Source organism: Convolutriloba macropyga, chromosome 10 (genome assembly GCF_964194025.1).
Source record: "Convolutriloba macropyga chromosome 10, txConMacr16.3, whole genome shotgun sequence".
NCBI lineage: Eukaryota > Metazoa > Xenacoelomorpha > Acoela > Convolutidae > Convolutriloba > Convolutriloba macropyga.
The window spans coordinates 24,813,147-24,826,669 of NC_134477.1; positions in this window are offsets into that span (position 1 = coordinate 24,813,147).

Sequence of the window (13,523 nt, forward strand, 5' to 3'; positions counted from 1 at the left end):
CAAGGTCGTCGTCGGGATCTTCATAGTCAAAATCATCCTCTTTGTCTGGTTCATAAAATATTGTCGCACCTTTTCTACTGATTGTATTATCGCCGGAACCATTATCATTTGATGTAACTTTTTGATGAATTTTAACATAGGGTAATTTCACATTGGCAGCTCTCAAATTCTCTTCGTTTTCAGTCAACTTCAGATTAAACGTTGTCAACTTATCCATAGAGTTCTCAGAACCTTTTTCATCAGTGTTCGCATTGAGACTATCTTCGTTCGAAACTTTTCGAATATTCATTACCAAACTTCTCTGTTCAATGACGACTTTGAAAAACTCCGCGCCTGTTTTATTAACTTTTGTCACCCGCATTTCAATATCTTGCCAGTTTCCGAAGCTGGGACACTTCAGATCAATAAATTGATTAGCATGATATTCTAAACTATCCAAGGACCTTCTAGGTAACGTGTCTTTATTAACAAGAACAAGTGAATTACTGTTCGAATTGTCGAAAATTTCCATTATGGAATTGAAATCATCATCAGGTAAAATGGTCAGAGGGTCACATAAAATCAACAAGTTCGCATTCGAATCAGAAACGAAAGTCTCTAAATCCTTTGGAGTCAATTGACTAACTTGCTTTATACTTTCACGTGGGTAACTTTTTCTGTGAAAACAATGTTCATCAATATTCAAATCATGCAAAGCGCAGAACGAGATAGAGCTAGATTCAGACAGTGATTGGATCAATGAAAGAAATAGAACTTTGGGAGGAATTTTCAAATCGTACAACAGCAGTGTCAGCTTTCCTTTCACAGCTGAAGAGAAAAATGAATCTATGGTTACACTAGTCATATCACATCTGAAAATACTGAAGTGTCAACTGCCATGAATCTGACTAGAAAAATAAAAAAAAACAAAACACAGACAACGAAGGATTCCGAAACACATAAAGAACTTTTATTGTCGCAAAGACTAGAAGTATTTATGGTCCAGGGTTTTTCGGCCACAAAGTAATTTTTGGTAAAGCAATTTTGGCCGATCGATTCGATATCTTTTCCGGACAGACAAAAAGGGTTGCAGACATACCAATAAAACGCTCGTAGTAAACGTTGCTCGATCCTTGAAAATTATTTTGTTTAGTGGAGGGCTACATGTGGCTAGAAATTCTCGAAAACTTTCGCGTTCGTTGCCTTATTATGCCGCTATAGCGCTTATAAATATTCAGATTTCAAATAATATAGAGAGCTAACATTTGGTATATTGTTTATACACATGCGTTAAAATATTTCACAAGGCTCTGAGAGACCTAAGTGAAAATTTCAATGACAATAAAACCAAATATTTTTCGGGAACATTTGATTAATTTTTATAATTTTTGTGACCCACGTTTCGGCGGTTCATAGGAATTTGAATTAAAAGTAAAGAGCTTTCAAAATTATTCGAAGAATTTGAAAAGCATTCGTTCGAGATTTCTACTGGAAAAAGAACAAAATTTGTTGCACTAGTTTTAAAACTCACAAAATTCAAATTAATGTTCACTGTCTGACTTTGGGCTACTCCAGCCAAAATCAACTCAGCGAAACAATAGGGTCACTTGGATGATGTAGATTGGTAGAGCTTCAAAATTTTGTGCTTCTGGCAGCATAGCAGAAAATGAAGTGGTTATGAAGCATATGTGCTGAAAACAGGGCTTGACAGGAAAATTTTCAAAGAAAATTTAGAAGTGAACGATCGGTTGGTCAATTTCTCTTTTCATTCAGCTAAAAAAGTTATACAGAAAGTGTTACAAGTATTTTTTCGTAAGAACAATTAGCAAACTTGGCCATGAGAAGAGTCGAACATTTCTAATTTGAATTAAAAACCTGCACATTTTATTTACAAAAATTTTAAAAATTCCATTCAATTAATGAAAAAATGAGCTCTTTTGAGTTATCTGAGAAGAACTCCGTTTGCAAAAGAGCCCAAGCGAGGCTGTACGGAATTGAGTCCTGTAGCCGAAAACCCCCGATGCCAACCAACCTAGAAGCTATCATTCGAAATGCCATTCCCGACATCATGGCCCAAATGCAACAACAACTTGAAGCATCAATTGCACGTGCTGTCCAAGACTCCCTGCCGACTTTTGAACAACAAGTCAAAACAGAAATGGTCGAACTGTAAAATAGATGCTGCCTGAGAACCCCGTCGGAAAGTGATTTGAAGGAGTCGTACAACAGGCAAGATAATGTCAAAATTTTCAATCTCAAAATGGACGAGGGTAAAACACGCGACGAGTACAAGGAGACTATTGACAAAGTACTGGAAGTCATTGATCAAGTCGACGCAGTTGTTGAGGCCTCGGACATTTCAATTGCTCAGCGCCTGCCTGAAAAAAAAAACAATCCTATCAATGTCAAATTCAATAGAAGGGTGGCAAAACTGGAACTTCTTAAGAAAAAGAAGCTGGCAGAGGTGGATGACATGAAGTACATAAGTGTGGTCGAGGACATCACTAGAACCAGATTGAACTCCATGAACAATGTGAAAACCGACAACCGCATCAAAAGTGCCTGAGTGTGTGAAGACGTACTGCACTACATGTGGAACAACGACAGTAGAGTTCACCAATTTTCGGATTGTATGAAGGTGGCTGTGCTTAACTACCCCCTCTCTGACTTTCTTGCCTGTTTTAATAGTGTTTTTCTCCCAAACAATAACTTACAAGTATCTTGAACCCCTCCACAAAACCCTACCGTCCCGTGATCAACGCTCTACATCTCAACCCTCCCAGTTAATATCTGTTTTGTACTCAAACATCCGCTCAATCAGGAACAAACTGCTGGAATTGAAATCTTTTATATATGAACTTGAATCACTTCCCAACGTCATATGCCCTACGGAGACACACTTAGATGATGCCGATAATGACGATACTTCTAATTTTCTTTTGCCTGGATACTCCAACATTGAGGTGAAAAATCGTAGCAAGTATGGCGGAAGGGTGATGATTCAAGTTCATGAGAGTGCGACTATAAATAAAACCTTGCAAACTCCATTCGAGGAGGCAATATGTGTTGAAATTAACAGCCAATCATACACATTTATAACCTTGGTGATTTACAATAAACCTAGAACTAACAAAAACCAGTTCATTGAGTTACTTGATGAATAACTGCAAGGTAATACTTCTGCCACAATGCCTTTTAAATAATGCGGGGATTTTAACATCGATACCGAACCTTAAAATTTGATTAGCAGTGACTACGTCGATATATAAATGCAAACGGCTTCAGTCCGTTCGATAGTTCGGATCGTCCAACTAGAGAGACTGATCATTCATCAACCTGCTTAGATCATTTCATCTACCAAAATATTCCGTCATTTACATCAAATATCCTGTTGCACCAAAACATCGCAGACCATTATCCTATACTAGCTAGTTGGTCGGTCAACGACCTCGATCAGACTGACGCTTAGTGTAAATTTCGAAATACAATTTATGATGTATCTCGGAGACAGCTCTTCCTGCATGAACTCCAAGAACGCCTGAGTCTCAGGGAAGTTGGAAAATTAAGTAGTAGAGATCCAAGCATTGCTTTTGAAATATTTAACTAGAGTTTTATTAAGGTCTTTGATCAGTTTGCCTCAATGCAAAATGAAAAGGAAATCAAATCAAATAACAATTATAAATGGTTGACGAATTCCTTGAAAAATCTTAAAACCAAGCGTAACAAAGGTCATAAAAATGGAAAAGTAACCCCAATAATCCAGATTATCTGGCGAATTTCAAAAGTCAGCGTAAAAATTAAGCGTGAAACACATACAAAAAAAACAAAAAATCTTACTATGCAGATAAGTTTAAGTCTTGCATTGGTGATTCAAGGCAAGCTTATCATTTACTTAATGAAATCAGTGGAAGAATTTCGCACTCAAAAAAGATTCCTATTCCATCCTCTTGTTATGAAGCGAACCATTCACCCTCTCTCGGTGACGTGGCAGAAAAGTTCAATCAATTTTTTTTCAATGCACCTAATAATAATAATATTCGTCAGTCGATCAATGACGTGCCTCCTATTCCTACACCAGAAAATGACACGTGTTTATATTTAAACCCGGTCTCAGAGTTTGAAGTTGAAGAGCTCATTGATAGCTCAGCTCACAAAACATCATCTGGTGATGATGGCTTAAGTAATATAATAATTAAATTATTAGCCCCTGTTACGATTCGGTTCATGACGCACATTATTAATTGTTCCTTTACTCATGGCTTCTTCCCCGAATCGCTCAAGAATGCAAAGGTACTTCCTCTGCACAACGAAGGCAGTAAGTTAGAAGAAAATAACTACCGTCCAATTTCACTTCTCAATGTATGGGGTAAAACTTTTGAACGTGCTATGTATACAAGGTTATACAAACTTTTTTGAGCCATTGGGGCTCCTCTCACCTTGTCAATTCAGCTTCCGAAACAAGCATAGTACCATTGATGCTTTAGTTGAGTTAACGGAAAAAATAATAAAAACAGGGAAAACTGGAATGTTAAGAACATAAACTGCTTCTTTTTGGATCTATGGAAAGCGTTTGACCACACAATTTTACTTTATAGATTAGAAAGCTACGGAATAAGAGGTAATAATTTGTGTTGGTTGAAATCTTATCTCGGGAGCCGAATGCAACGAGTTGAAGTCAATTGAATTTCCTCGCAATGGTTAAAAGTACAACATGGAAAACCACAAGATTCTCGATTGTAAACATGCTCAAGTCCTCCTTTTTGCAGATGATACAAATCTTAAGTTTCTTAATAGGTCCTGTGAGGAAGTGCAAAGAGAAATTGCTATTAAACACTGGTTAGATGCTAATAAACTTTGTTTGAATAATAAAAAGACCATTCAAATGAATTTGAAGTTAAGCGAAAATAGGTTTGATAACGATAACAAGTGCATTTCCATTGAGCCCGTATGTAATTATATTGGCATTTTAATTGACTTCAAATTTTCTTTTATGTCTCGTTTATCGGTGCTGAAATCGAGACTCTAAACAATGTTGTATTATTTCAAAACTTAGGCATTATGCCCCACCTAACAAGCTTATTGATTATTATAAAACCAACGTAAGTTCTATTATCCAATATGGCATACATACTAGTCTATGGGTGCGGCAGCTATAGCAACCTGTTGCTCATTTAAAATTTACGAAAAATACTTAAACTCATTTATTCCAGAAAAAAGTCCGACGGTGCTAATGACATCTTTGTTAAAAAAATTATACTTAGCATCTACCAGCTTCATATATACGAGTTATTGAAGCTAGTTTTGAAGTCATTGAGTGGATTACATCGTGAAAGTTACCTTAATTCTATGTTCTCTTCTTCGGCATCAAGACCTACGCGAAGTGCATAAAAAACATTGCTAATGGAACCATCTTGTAAGCGAATGATTGAAAAACGATCAGTTAAATCTAGAGCCTCGAAGCTCTTTAATGCATTCAGAAAAGCCGATGTTCTTCCCTACAGTATTATTGGATCAAATGAAAAATTTATAAAAAGTTTTTATTATAAATTTAAGGATACACTTTTGGTTAATAACGATGGATGATATAGTGAAATACGTTTTTGAATCATTTTTCTAAGAAATCCTAAAAAAACGACCTCTTGGATAAATGCTATCAGACATCTATTTTGGGAATGGGATTTTCGTGAAGAAATATGAGCTCTCAATTCCTTCTAGTTTCCGAGTTATCGTAATTCTTCCCACTAAAATTGCTTCTGAAAAAACTTTAGAGGCCTATTTTATGCCTCCAGTATGTTTAACTAGGTTTAATTAGGCTGCTGTTAAATTTTCACGACTGTAGCAAAGATATTTTTTCGTTTTTCGTTTTTTTTAAGTCCATTTCTTCATTTTTCTATGTTTGTGTTATCATAGGAACTTCTTTAAAATAATCCTACTGCCTAGTTTACAGAGTCTTTAGGGGCAGGGTGTGTGGGTTTAAGTGCCCCGTTGTCTGTCCGCTTTGATCACGTTTGTACCAGTCAATATTTACGTTTATTTTTTGTACTTGTTACTTATTTGGTACTTGATCACAGAAATAAATTCTTTCTTTCTTTAGTCATCATCTCAGCTTTGAAGTCGTCAAATCCAACTGCTAAAAAGGATACTTCTCATTTTTTCGGGTCAAATAGACTGCTTTGAAGGTTTTCTTCCGATTTTCTGTTCACAGTTGGTTAACGCTGTTCTTTTTAGAACCGACAGGACCTTTAACGAAAATCTCTAGTTCGCAGCTTAGAGAGAAAACTTGAATCAATTAAAAAAAACAATAACCATAACAAAATAGAAAAGGATGGATGCTTATTTGTTTGTTTTCAAAACTACAAATACTTATATTTCTTTATGGAAATTAAAATCCCTATGAAAACAGGAATTGATTGCTCGGCTGCATAAAACATTATCCTGTAACCTGTTAATTATATTTCACTTAAAAATACTGTACGAGGTTTTTTTTTTGTTTCGATTTGATTCAAGTTTTTGCTCCATTAAACCCCTTTTAACGTACAAATTAGACAGATTCAAATAAAATTATGGTAGATAATCAGTTTACGTGCAGATTTGTTTAAAGTAGATCTTCAGTTGTTGCAAAATTAACTACCCATATTTTGTTTCAGATATAGAGTATTGATTATTCTATATGGATTCATATTCTATATTAATCTATACCTGTTATAGATTATTCTATTCATTTTTAAGCAGCAATTATAATAGGCGAAAATGAATTGAAGACAGTTATTATCCGTATGTGGATATAGGCTTTGAGCTTCTAGGTTTGGTTATAAAATATAAAATAAAATGGGTTGGAACTTAAGTTGCAGACGCATATAACCGATCCTCCTTGTTTGATAACCTGAGCGAAAAGGAGACCGTGAGCGAAATGAAGGACTATGATTTGCTGCCTAATAAATTACCGTGCATATTGTATCAATAGTAAACGACGCATTTTCATTTTTTTTTAAAAAAAGAAACACTCTGCTCATTTATATTAACCAGTGTTTTGTACACTCCTGATTTAATCTCTTTCCTTCAACTCTATCTCGAACATAGATGGTCGCTAAGTACTGCTCAATTGTTTCAAAAAATGGTAAACCGTAATCAGTCGGAACTCGTGAAACACTGCAGAAAACGCGAGCTAAGTAAATTGAGCGTTTCGAAGTCAAGTATTTCATGTATCAAAGACTAGCAAAATCATGCATGCCACACTAATAGCTCCCAAAGAACTGCACTCTTAATGCCCTCAGGCTCAACAATTAATCGCTCGTCAAAATAATTATTCAAGCTTTGACATCAATTTTCAATAAAAGCACCCCTGAAACCCTAAAATTAAACGATAACTTCATCCCAAAATCTATAAAGCGCATGAAGCACATTCAACGCTGAGAGAACTGAAAAAGATAATTTTTCAAATAACTGTAGCAAATTAAACAAGAACTTTCTCACAATTGCCTGGCATTTCAGGCTCCAAGTGTTTATTTCTGTTCATTTCTTGTGAGCAAAACTTTTTACTACTACTCCCACTTGATAAATTTTTTCCACTAGACTGAATGATGGGACTGCTTCGTTCAAAAAACACTGTATTATACCTTAGATCTGTGAATATAAGATTTAAATGTTTACAGAGAAAGTCAGTGTATATCCTACAACAAAATTAATTGAGCAAACATTATTGAGAAGTTGCGAAGAACACTAAGTTTAAGTATGAATGCACTATTAACTGTACCTGAAGGATTTCCAAGTCAGTGTACCACGCAGAATGTTCTCTGGGTCCTTCTTGTATTTAACTAGGAAAAAGTTAGTGTAGCTTGTTTCATGAATTGAACAAAAAAACTGCGTGGAAATAGAAATGTGTAATAGAACACTATTTTCTGACTTTTTTCATGCATTTTGCACCTTGGGATCATACTAAATGCAAATTTTGTTCTCTCTTTTAGATAAAAATTAGACCTTGGTAAAGACAGTGCATCATCTTAAAAGGCACGTCTACTGTTTTTTTTTCCGTCCTGTATTCGAAAAGCTTAGAAAAAGCAAGAATGCCATTTTTTATTTTTAGATCTGAAGGAGATTTTATTTTTCCTCGGTTTAAATAGGCTTTGATAGCCCAATTTAATTGTTTTTCTAGAGTTAGTAAGAGGTTGTGATCAACAGAAGGTAAGAGTACCAAAGAATATTGCACATGCCGTAGATCCAGAGCATTTAAAACAATCTGAAAAACCTTAGGTACAATATTTCGAAGAGAATATATGCATTTATTGCCCTGTGTCGTTTTTATCAGAATTTTTTTGAATTGCTTTTGAAACTTCAGTTCTGTATCAATATTTGACTACTTCTACTTGTTCTGTGCCAAAATTTTACTATTTTCCCACTATTTCATATGGAATTTTCAAATTACCGAGGACAATGAATTCAGTTTTGTCGAACTAAACTTTAGATAAAATGAGTTGAAATACTTGAGGCTTCTGTCAATGATCTTCTCAAGTTTTACCTTGCATTTGGAAATTTACGTCTTGGAATATAGTAAAATTGTGTCATCGACATACTGATTGGTTTCCCGAGCACAAAAATAACGTAATCTTTGCTGTACAAGTTGAATAAGGAAGTCCTTGCACTATATCAATCCATTCAGACACAACATTGTTAACAGCCACTTTTTGTATTCTGCCAGTGATATAGTGAGTTATGAGCTAAAAAGAAATTTCAAGAAGAGATAGCTTTTGAATCTATATATCGCTGTTGATGAAGTCGAAAGCTTTGGATATGTACGAAAAACGGCGGCGGTTGTTTTTTGTTGATCATATTGTGTATTACTTTTTCTTTCAAATAAACGAGAGCATCTGTTGTAGAAAACTTTCCGCAAAGCGGACTGTTTTTTTGAGAGCAACTTACGTTTGTTAACCTGTTCAAATTGTTGTTTGATTAAAGATTTAAAAACCTTTAAAAGAGCTGGTGTTAGAGAAATTGAACGCTAGTTCAGTGGATTGTCAAAATCTCCTTTCTTGAAAAGTGGGGTAACGTTAGCTCTCTTGTGTTATCTCACTCAAAAACAAACATGCCCGGCTATTTCAATAACTGCGTCGTATAGAGACCATGAGATTATTTTAGAAGGACCCAGAGGTTTAATTCTCCCAAGAGCAAGAAGCAACTTAGGACACTACTTTTATTCACAAACCTGAATGAAAACATTCACGTAGCGCTTGCTTCAGGCAAGTTTAACATGCAACCAAGATCTCCTAAAAATCGCCTAATCACTTGTAGTTGAGATTTGATTTTTTTACATTATCTGTGATAATATCATTAAAACGGTTCTTCAAAGAATGAACCGTTTTATTTTTTCTATAGTAATCCATTATTTCAGTAAGTTGGGTGTAGAATTTTTTGAAATCCCTTTGTTATCACTGAGTTACCTCGGTTTTAGTTCAAAGACTTTTTCAGATGACTTTGCACGGAGAAAATTTAAAGTTGTTATTGCGTTTATTTCTTGAAACAAACTTTTCAGCTAAAGAAGGAAGGACTTGTTCTTCCTTATGAACACTATTTTCAGACGTTTTTCAAGTTGATGTTCAGATTCTTTAACATTTGATCAGGAGTGTTGCACATGTTTAATCAACGCCACATCTCTTTGACTGATCTCCTAAATTCAGTTGGGCTATAAGTCTGTTTAAGGTAAAGGTTTTCCTCAATCCCATTTTTTGAATTGATCTTTGTCGCCAGAATTAAAATTCCAGCAAAAAGATTTGATTGTGAAGGTGGTTCAAATACTCCGCTATATATGATGTTTTCATTCTTTTCAACGATGACAATCTATAATGGAAGCATTTTCATCAGTTCCTGTTGTTGGTACCAGGTTGCCAGCTTGTTGTCACCTTCAGATAATAAGGACAGATAACTGTTTCCAAGTTTAGTTTTTCTCTGTGATTCAAAAAGTTGATGTTGTAGCCACCTATTAAAATTTATTTGTTCTCAGTTACCGCTTTGTCAATAGAGTGAGCTATTTCATCTAGAAATTTCTCATAAACCATTTTGTTGGGATAATAGATGTTGATCATGTAAGTTTTTTTGGCAGATCACTTCTACCCCAAAGGGTGTCAAATATATTACAAAAAGAAAGGCCAGGGCGTATTTTAGAAATAAGAACTCGTGGAACTACCAGCAAAACACCAACCGGTGATATAATTATATCTTTCCGAAATAATAGAAAGTGCGATTTGCTTCGGTTGATAAGCTCTTTTATCGGTGCAGATTAACCGTGTTCCAGAAATACCATAAACTCAATCTATTCCTATATCTTTTGTTGTTTTTCTATGAATCTTTTGTTAAATTTTTTATATATCTTTTGTTAATCTTTTTATAATATATTTTGAGTTTTTTATTATCTTTAGTTTTGTTTTTTTAATCTTTTAAGTGTTTGTATAATCTTTTTCAAAGTTTTCATATTATCTTTTGCTAAGTTTTTATAGTAACTGATGGTTTGAAGGACGCCTAGCAAGAGGTCGACCACATTTTTTATACACTTGTATACAGGAGAAACAAATCAATTATTGGGGCCAGACGAAGATCTTTATATCAGTTCTCCGGTGAGATCGTTCCTTTTCTAATACTTTTTACGTATTTGCTGCCGCGGTTGCCATAGGCTTCATTCGTCAGGAGTCACGACATTTGTCCCACCCCCACCCCCCAAGTAAGCTTCCTGTGGTGGCTATCCCCCCAAGTTTTCTGGGGCGGTTTGCCTGTGAAAACAATTGTCTCAAATTATTCCCCAATTCGCGTTCTTCATTCACAAGTCGGAAAAGGGAAAACAAAAAGCTACCAAAAAAGTGAGTTTTGCTTGCGGTTCTTGCAATTTAAATTGCAGAGATTATAGTTTCACGATAGACACGAATCGAGATAAATTAACAAACACCCCGTTAAATTTGATTGAAACCGGAAACCGCTTATTTATTCACTGTTTTTGCGTCCAATTATTGTTTACCATGCACAACACACTTAGTTCTGAGCAAGCTAATCAGCTTGATACAACAGAAAAGATCCAGACAGTTTTTGAATCCGCCGAGTTCAGTGATAGCGAAAACCAAGAAATCCACGACGAGTATTTCGTCCATAAGAACACTGAAATCTGGATTCCTGGTCACGCTAAAAACATACAAAGCAAAAGTTATTGGCCACGAAAACATCAGACCAAGAGTGCATTATGTGAACTGGAATAAAGTATGACACCACTTTTGACTCCTATTCAGTTTGGATTTATCTGCAATTGGTAGAAAAACTCAAGCAGCATACAGTTATGACCGATAAGGTAAACGACTTGATACAAAACGCGTTTGAAAACCCAGCGCAATTTAGTTTTGAGTCTTCATCTAGTGGTTTAACACAAGATTTAGCGAGGCTTTATCTAGGGGACAATAATCGTGCAGATAAAATTTTATCAAATGCAGAGAAAGAATCTTTGATGAAAGAAATTTTTCCACTCAAAAACACAAATTACAGCGTGCCTCATGAGAACGAAGTGCTTTGGGAAGATATATGGAATACTGTTTGCACACGCAGATGCAAATTTTACAGATTGCCGACGGGAAAAATTGGTAAACAGTATGTCCAGATGCTAAATTGCGAACTCGAATTGTTCTTGAAATCAAATATTCCATCAAAGCGACTTCTGGTTTTTTCGGCTCTCATACTCCACAGAGACAACAAAGTGAAACACTCCAAAGATGTAAAAATAACAATTGAAAATAGGATGAAGGAGTGGTCGGTGGAAAAATTTCAACCTCTTGTTCAATCTTTTAAGAGATGTACTCAATTCTCGAGCAAAGCTGTGAGAATTCAAAAGAGCGACCCCGAGGAGAAACTACGAGCGTTTGCGAAAATGGTTCAAGAAGGGAACATCAAAAATGCAACTAGGTTCCTTGCCGACGAAAACGGAACGAGTGTTCTTAAGCCTTCTGATTTAATAGAAGGAAGAACTGTAACCGAAATTCTGCAAGAAAAGCACTCGAAAACCTCACCATTATTTGAGGGGACATTCAACATATCAGAACTTCCTCTTCTGGAAAAACTGAATATAACAAGTAGTACCGTTGAAAAACAAGCCCGGAAACTTTTCGGTAGTTCAGGACCCTCTGGATCAGACGCCAACCACTGGTTTGATGCGTTAATTAGGTTTGGCCTCGAAAGCTCCAGACTGAGAGACTTAGTTTCTCAGCTAGGTAATTTGATCGCATACGAAATCATTTCGTGGCGTAAAATCAAAGCCTTGTTCTCATGTCGACTTATTGCATTAGATAAACAGCCAGGAGTCAGACCAATCGGCATTGGTGAAACTTTGCGAAGATTACTCGGTAAAGCAGTAGCTGACTTAACTAATGATGACTTAGCGTATGCGTTTGGATCAGAAGAACTTGCGGGTGGAGTGTCATGTGAAATTGAGGGATCGATTCATGGACTTCGAAAGTTGTTTGAGAAAAAGTCCTCCAATGGTTTTGGTCTGTTGCTGCTTGATGCAAAAAATGCATTCAATTCTATAAACAGAAGTTCCGCACTTCTAAACGCTAGAACTCTTTGGTCCAGAGCTTCCACTTTTCTGTACAATAGTTACCAGGAAAGCTCTAAACTTGTGCTGAGCAATACTGACGTTTTTATCCGCAGCGAAGAAGGGACAACTCAAGGCGATCCTCTTTCAATGCTGTTTTATGGTGTTGCTCTATTGCCTTTAATATAAAAATTGCACAACCCGACGAAACATAAACAAAGTTTTTATGCAGATGATGCCGCGGCTTGCGCAAAGTTCGATGACTTAAAACAGTGGCTGCAACAAGTAGTTGATGAGGGCCAAAGTACGGATACTACCCTGAGCCAAAAAAAGCTTCCTTATTGTTCATCCAGACCATGTTGATGAAGCCAAGAGTTGCTTTGAGCAAACCGGTTTGAAAATTGTTACTGGAAAACGTTATCTTGGAGGCTTCATTGGCAATAAAACTACCATGAAAGAATTTGTTCATGAAAAAATCAAAAATTGGCAGGCTAAGATTCAACTTTTGAGCGCTGCAGCCAATTTCTGCCCTCATGAGAGTTTCTCGGTGTTCACTAAATCAGTCCAGGCCGAATGGAATTTTCTCATGAGAGTTGTCCCAGGTTGTGATGAAGTTTTGAAACCACTAGAAGATTCAAAAAAAAACCAGTTCATATCAACCGTAACTAACATTTATAATGTGAGTAATCCCCAACGTAGCCTGTTCAGTTTGTCTGCTAAGAATGGAGGATTAGGTATTTCTGACCCAGTGAAAAAAGCGAGTGACAGTTTGAAATGTCCAAGAAATCATCTTCACTGATTTCGGATTCTATTGTGAATGGAACGGTATTGGACGTCGACGCACACAAAACTTACGTTCGCAGCGGCAAACAATCTTTTCAGCTGGAAAATGAGTCACAGCAGAGTAATACATATAAGGCTTTGTTAGAACAAGCATGCTCATCGGAGAGAAAAAGTATGGAGCGGAATTTCAAAACTGGAAACTTGT